Raw genomic sequence first — 6,567 nt, 5'->3', positions numbered from 1 at the left:
CATAATCTGAGCCCCTTTTGTGCTTCACATAAACATTATTATTGGCTTCTCTACCCGAGAAATGTCGCAATGTCAACTGAGATCACGCTGCATCTGTTGATTCAGTCTAGTGAGCTGGCGTTGTCACTGTGATTTCTGTGCTGACCCTGACCTACTCTGTGCTGTGGTCTCGACATCTGAAATATGACAGATGAGGACTGTCTGCCCCGCTCTTTTCTCCCTCCTGCCTACAGGCTGTCCTGGTGGGGCCTGCCGGCTCATCTGCAGAAGGTTCTTTCTCTCTTATTTTAGCTTGTGCTGTGTTCATAGCTCTCTGGTGCTCTTACACATATGACTTGGTAGTACCTCCAACTTTTACTAAGCTGCAATAGGAGCCAGTTTTGTCCAAAACCTCTGCATTTTTCCCAGAAGCAGAACCCCCTCTTGTTGTGCTTAACGTCAAGGCAGGGAGCTGTAGCGCTCAGCTTACTGGGTTGTCAGGGATCCCTGCCCTAGAGAGCAGCTCAGTGCTGTTAATTACTTTGACTTTTGCAAAGTCTACAAAACATGTGACCTTGTGGAGCCAGGGCTGTCCCCAGAGCCTGGAAATAGGCTCAGGAAGTGAGGGCCCTGGAGTTCGAGCTTTGTTAGCCTCCTGGGGAAAAGAGAAAACACGGAGTTTCTATGAGAGTTTTCTTCAGCTTTATTAGGAGACTGACAAATAAAAACCATGGATTTGTTGTAGTCAGCCTCTTCACTGCTCTGTTCAGAAGACCCGACAAGAACAATTTTAGAAGAAATGTTTATTTGGGGGCTCAAAGTTTCAGAGGTCTCAGTTTGTGGTAGCCAACTCTGTGGCTTTGGGCCCAAGATGAGGCCGAAAGTCATGGTGGAAGTCAAGTGGAGGAAAGCTGCTCAGGAAATGAGCCAGGAAGCACGGAGAGAGCCTTCCCCTCGGCACAGACAAAATATATATCCCAAAGCCATGGCTCCAATGACCCACTCCTCCAGTCACACTGTCGCAACCCGTCTACAGTCACCACCCAGTGAATCAAGATCAACATCAATAATCCATTCGCTTCACTTCTGAACTTCTTGGCATTGACTCACGCATGATCATTTGGGGGATCCTCACATCCAAACCATAACAGTATGCAAGATGTACGGTGGGATGAATTGATAGACACTGCTAGGTGAGCACCACAGCCCAGCTACACATCTGCACCCACTTGTGTGCGCCCATGATGAGAACACCCAAGACCTACTCCAGCAGATTTCTAGTATAAAATACATCATTGTTAACCAGAGTCACCAGACTGTACATTGGGTTTCAGAACTTATTCATCTTAGGGATGATAGTTTGTATCCTTCCATGATTATACATCAAATAACTTTATTCCATGTACTAAAACTGATTTAAACCAAGCCCCAAACTCTAATTATAAATCACAATTTAAAATACGTTAACCAAAAGTAAAGACGATTTAAATAAAATTCTTTGTTCAAATTCTGGTCTTCTCCAAACCCACGACATCCTGTCCAGGTTCACTAGGTCTGGTTGAGGTTGCCTTTCCAACTTTTTCTTTCTTGATAATGTTTTTGGTTACTATTCAAACGTCACATTACAGGCTTCTTGATTTGTTTTTCTGATATCATCAGTGAAACACTTGCGGTGGCTGTGGGCATGTGTGTTCCTGGCTGGGGGCATGGCACTGAGGCCGAGGTGGGCAGAGCTGGCTGGCGCTAGTGAAGATGGAGAGTGGCAGGCGGGAGGGCCATGAGGCTGGCGCGGTTTGGGTGGTGTGAAGTCTCACAGCATCTCAAGGAAACGGAAAAAGGTCCATTCTGTCCTACTTGTGCTCTGGGAAGGGGTTGGGGGACTTTTAAACTAGTAAGTAAGATGATCCCGTTTACATTCCCAACATTCTGTCTGCTACGTGGAGATGGAATGAAAGAAAGGCAGTGGAGACTGTGAGGCCAGGCAGATCGTTTTGTGTGTCCTGATGACAGATTATTTAGATAAGAATAGAGGAAATGAAGACCGACGGCCTGTGGGAAAGGTGTGGGTGGAACCTGCTGGTTGGGCAGATGTTGAGTAGTGAGGGAAAGTGGGAACTCAACTGTCTCTGCAGAGTCCATCTGGGGAGGTGGAGATGGCGCTGGCCACACAGGGAGCCTGGAGCAACAGCAGGGTTGAAGGGGGTGCGGGAGCTCTGCTCATGGCCTCGTTGAGACAGAGTACCTAATGGACCCTGGAGGAGAGTCGAAACCTGCTGAAGAGGTAAAGTCCAGAGCTCAAGGATGAGGTCAGGATGAGTCCACGGTCAGCAGAAAAACATGCAAGGTGAGGGGACTGGCCAGATCACCCTGGGTGTGACTTCGCAAGCCAAGTTCAAGGGCAGAGTTCAAGACGGCTTTCCCAAGGGCTGCCTTGACACAGAGTGGGCTCACAAGGAAATCAAAGGCAAAGAGACAGCGTGCGAGCATGCACAGACCTCTGAAAGTTTCCCTGCCAGAGTCACAGGGTGCTGATTTCCACAGGAAACCCAGTGGACGTTGTGCAGAGAATCATAATCAGAAAAACACAAAAATCACTCAAGCCTACCTAAAGGTGCTGTTCCTCCTCTGTGGAAAACACATTTTGTGCTGTCGTCCCAGATGTGGAACATCTATAGAAACGTAAAGGTCGTATTTAATATGTCATATAAGTACATAAACATAATTAGATTGTAGTAGAGCTTAACAACTAGGCTATAAATTAATATGATTAATCGATAACATAATTGTATTGCAGCATAATAATCCTGATATAATGCTAGTATAATGTACAGATGCTCTAGATTATGATTTCAATCACTTCCATGCACTCGTGTCTAGTTCATTGAGATATTTGCAGAATTGAAACCTTGGACTTAAGGGGTTAAACAGGGGGATGGTGGAAAAGGACTCAAAAGAGACAGACAGGGGTCATCTGCATGGAGACTGTGATGGTTCTGAGACCCTGGAAGGGGACGGTGCTGGAGTGGGGCTCCAGTGATGTGGGATCCCACCGGGCTCGGGTTCTGACTGGGGGACCAAGGCAGGTGTAAATGAACCTGAAGCATGAGGAAGATTCTGTGACCTGACCTGCTTATCAATTGAACAATAAAAGTAAAGTTAAAAATTAAACTACTGAGCCAATAAAACCCTCCCAGTCACTAACACCAGGGCTAGAGTTTTCGCCAATCATTTACCTGCAAGCAATTCGACAATTGCAAAAAACTGGGAGAAATTTATTCGAAAGGTAAAGAGGATCCTGCACCCTGCCTCCCTCAGGTTGGCTTTAAGATTTTGCTTTTTAATATTCTACTTTTGAAAGGTGGGGATGGGTCTTTTCCCCTTTAAGAGATGTTTAATTTGCTGCTTTGGGGTAGAGATTGTGGGTGTTGAGGAGAACGGTTCTCTCCTGGGATAATTCTGGAAAGAGAGAGAATCCTCCATTCATTAAATCAGAGAATAAATGTCTCTGAAAGTATAGGTGTGTGTGGTGGGGGGCGTGGGGAGACAACATTATCTGAGCCATTTGGATGCAAACCAGAAGTTTAAACTATACTTTTAAGGGATATATTGGCACTAGATGATCTACAGTAAGATTCATGCATTCATGTATTGAGCTTGTTTTGAGGGATACATTAATTTAAATAAAAGCATCGATTATATCTGTGATGAGGCAATTATGTGAATGATTTCCAGAGGAAGATTTTTTATCAGGCCTAAAAAATCAAATCACTGAAAACCTACCTAACCTTCCTTATAAATTCGTATAGGGAAAAGAACAAAGATGAAACTCTCGTGGCTCTAGGAAGCCATTCTTGGGTGAAGGGTTTGGGCAGAGAGCTCTAATTTTGGCACTGTGCATAAGAGCCACCCGCTGTTCATTGGGGTGGGGGGAACACATGCAGCACTGCCACCTGAGCTACGTCTGTGTGGTCTCTTAGGGGAAAGTCACCCCACAGAGCACGGGGGGCGGAGGCGCAGATTGTGTTCGTGGAAACAGGCACTAACCATCCTGGTAAGCAGACAGATAAGTTGGCCCGATTTCTTTGCTAGCTTTTTCTCCTCTACCTGGTCTTCAGAAACAGCTAAGGCTGAGGATCTCCAAATTTTCAGTTCTCCCTGGGCCTTCAGCCCCAAGCTGTGGACTCAAGGACAGGAAGCCTACCTGGCAGCCTTCCCTCCTAGCTCCAGCAGGCATCTCAGACTCCATGTCCAAAACCAGACTCTGGCTTTCTGTCTGGAACCCGAGCCCCTCACTCGTTCCTGCCTCACTGCCACACCGCCATTCTCTCCTGGGCTCCAGCCTTCATCTAGACGTCGGATGAGTCCCGCCTTTCTCTCATTCCTGCAGGGCCACCTTAGCAAGTCTAACTGGCTCGCCCCCAACAGAAGCCCAGGACGTGGTCCTGTCACACAGCCGTCCCAGCCCAGCCGCCATCGACTCTTGCTCAGGGGAAGACACGGCTTCCTCCCCGGGCTCCTGGTCCTCATCTGGCCCCTTATGGACCACATACCACACCTCAGTCAAGGTGGTCCCCTGCCATCCCCAGGCCTGTAGGGCCCTAAGTGGTGTGGCCCAGCCCACCCAGGGGTCTCCTCTCCTTCTAGCCCTCACACACCCTGCATGACCACACTGCACCACGGTCTCCCAGGAAACACACCCAGCTGCGCTTGTCCACCTCTGCCTCCTTCTCGTCCTTCCCATTTCAGCTAAAATACACGCATCTGTGCAGACAAGGTACAGCAGCTGGACTGGCACCGTTGACCCTTCTCCCTCGTGCGAGTCACCATTGAGTGCCAGGCTGCTCTTGTTTTCTTTATAGCAAGTGCCACTGATGTGTATTCCTTTCATGCTACACCCCCTCCTGGGGGTAACTTTGACCAGAGCCCATGTCTCAGCTATTGTCCCTGGATGCGTCCCTTGTCATACCATAGCATTGTCCTATCTCTGCTCTCTCTTGCTAAATCTCGGTGTTCTCAGAAGCTCCAGAAAAGCCATGATTGCTGGTTATATGGAAACCTGGCAAGTGCTTCAGTTACAAAAGCAAGGAAGTGGGGTGGTTGAGAGAGAACCAAGTCCTTAATCATGCAGGAGAAGGGGCCATGGAGGAACAGCGCTCCGTTCATTTATCCCATAAATGTTTACTGAACCACTGAATGAGCAGCCGAGAGCGAACTCTCAGGCATTGGTTCACTTGAAGAGCCCTATGGCTGTAGGGGAAATTTTCACAGTGAAAGTAGTCTTCAATTCTTACAGCTGAAAAAGTCTTTTCTGTCCAACTAGCTGCCCCAGGGTGTGGCCAGGAAGGATACACACATCATTCTTATTTTTTAAAGCAGAATGTTCCATACTTTATTCTACCAGTTTCTTCTCAGAATTAACAGGACCCCTCTACTTTACCCATGAGCATTGCTTTGGATTTCAATTCAGTTTTCAGTTTGTTTCTGAACTCGGATACAGACTGCAGGGCTCCGTGGTCCTGCATCTGTGCTTTGAAGGAAGCAGATCGGGTGCTTGTCTGCCAGGTGCTCATTGAACAGCTGCAGTGGCGATGTGCAGAGACGGGAGGCGACATCTTTCTGTGTGTTAGTAGATGCTGCACTCCAGAGAGCAGGTGGAAGTTTCTTAGTTCACAGCAATGTCTGCCCCACCCTTGCTCTCCACATCCGTTTGGCCCTAGAACTTCTCTGGTTGTTTCCAAGTGGCAAAGTGTCTACTGATCATTTTCAGTCTCCAGATGGTCGTGTCCTGGAATTAGCACATCCGGCCTGGGCCTGTGCAGAGAGGGACCGTTGTTCTGGCTTCTCATTCCCTTCCTGCCACCACCTCCTCTTGCCTCTCCAGAGAGTGTGCCACCGGCTCATGGTGCCATGCACAGAGCCTTTTAAACTGAGTTTTGAACCTCTTGAAGGCTTCTGGCTGTGTATTAGACTCTCCATTGTGATCTTCTTCCTGGCATGAGCCAAAGGCTTCCTTCTTCCCGTGTACAGGGCCCCAGATCCCTCGCTCCTGGATCACTGGTCCCAGTCTCTGAAGTTAGTGTGTGCCTCTCACTTTTCATTACATCCATGGGGAGATTGCTCGCTATCTTTGGAGCCAGGTTTTTAAAGTGATGTTTGACACGTTTTATTCGCTCTTTCTAGGTGCTTGTAATGGACAGGGATTTTTTTTTTTTCTTCCAATTATTTTAATCCACTGAAATCTTCCAGATGAAATTTCAAATAGGTTGGTCAGGTTTCCATGTCCAGTTGATGTGAGTATCAGCTTAATGTCACAGGGATGCAGAACTAGACAGAATCTTAGAGTTTACCAAGCAATGCAGGCTAGATTCCTCACTTTGGAGTGACTGTGACTTTTCCAAGACCACCCAATCACAAACCCACTTACTGAGCCCAAGTGCAGTCCTCTTCCCACCAAACGGTGATCCTTCCTAACTCTTAGGAGGGAAGACTGGAGCCGTGTTGTGTAAGACGCAGGACACTTCGCTGTCCTTATTTGCTTTTGTGCTCTTTTACTTCAGTGGGTGAATGCCAGGCCCTGGGAGGAGAGGA

This window comes from Callospermophilus lateralis, chromosome 6 (genome assembly GCF_048772815.1).
Source record: "Callospermophilus lateralis isolate mCalLat2 chromosome 6, mCalLat2.hap1, whole genome shotgun sequence".
Classification (NCBI taxonomy): Eukaryota; Metazoa; Chordata; class Mammalia; order Rodentia; family Sciuridae; genus Callospermophilus; species Callospermophilus lateralis.
This window is presented reverse-complemented; position numbering follows the sequence as displayed.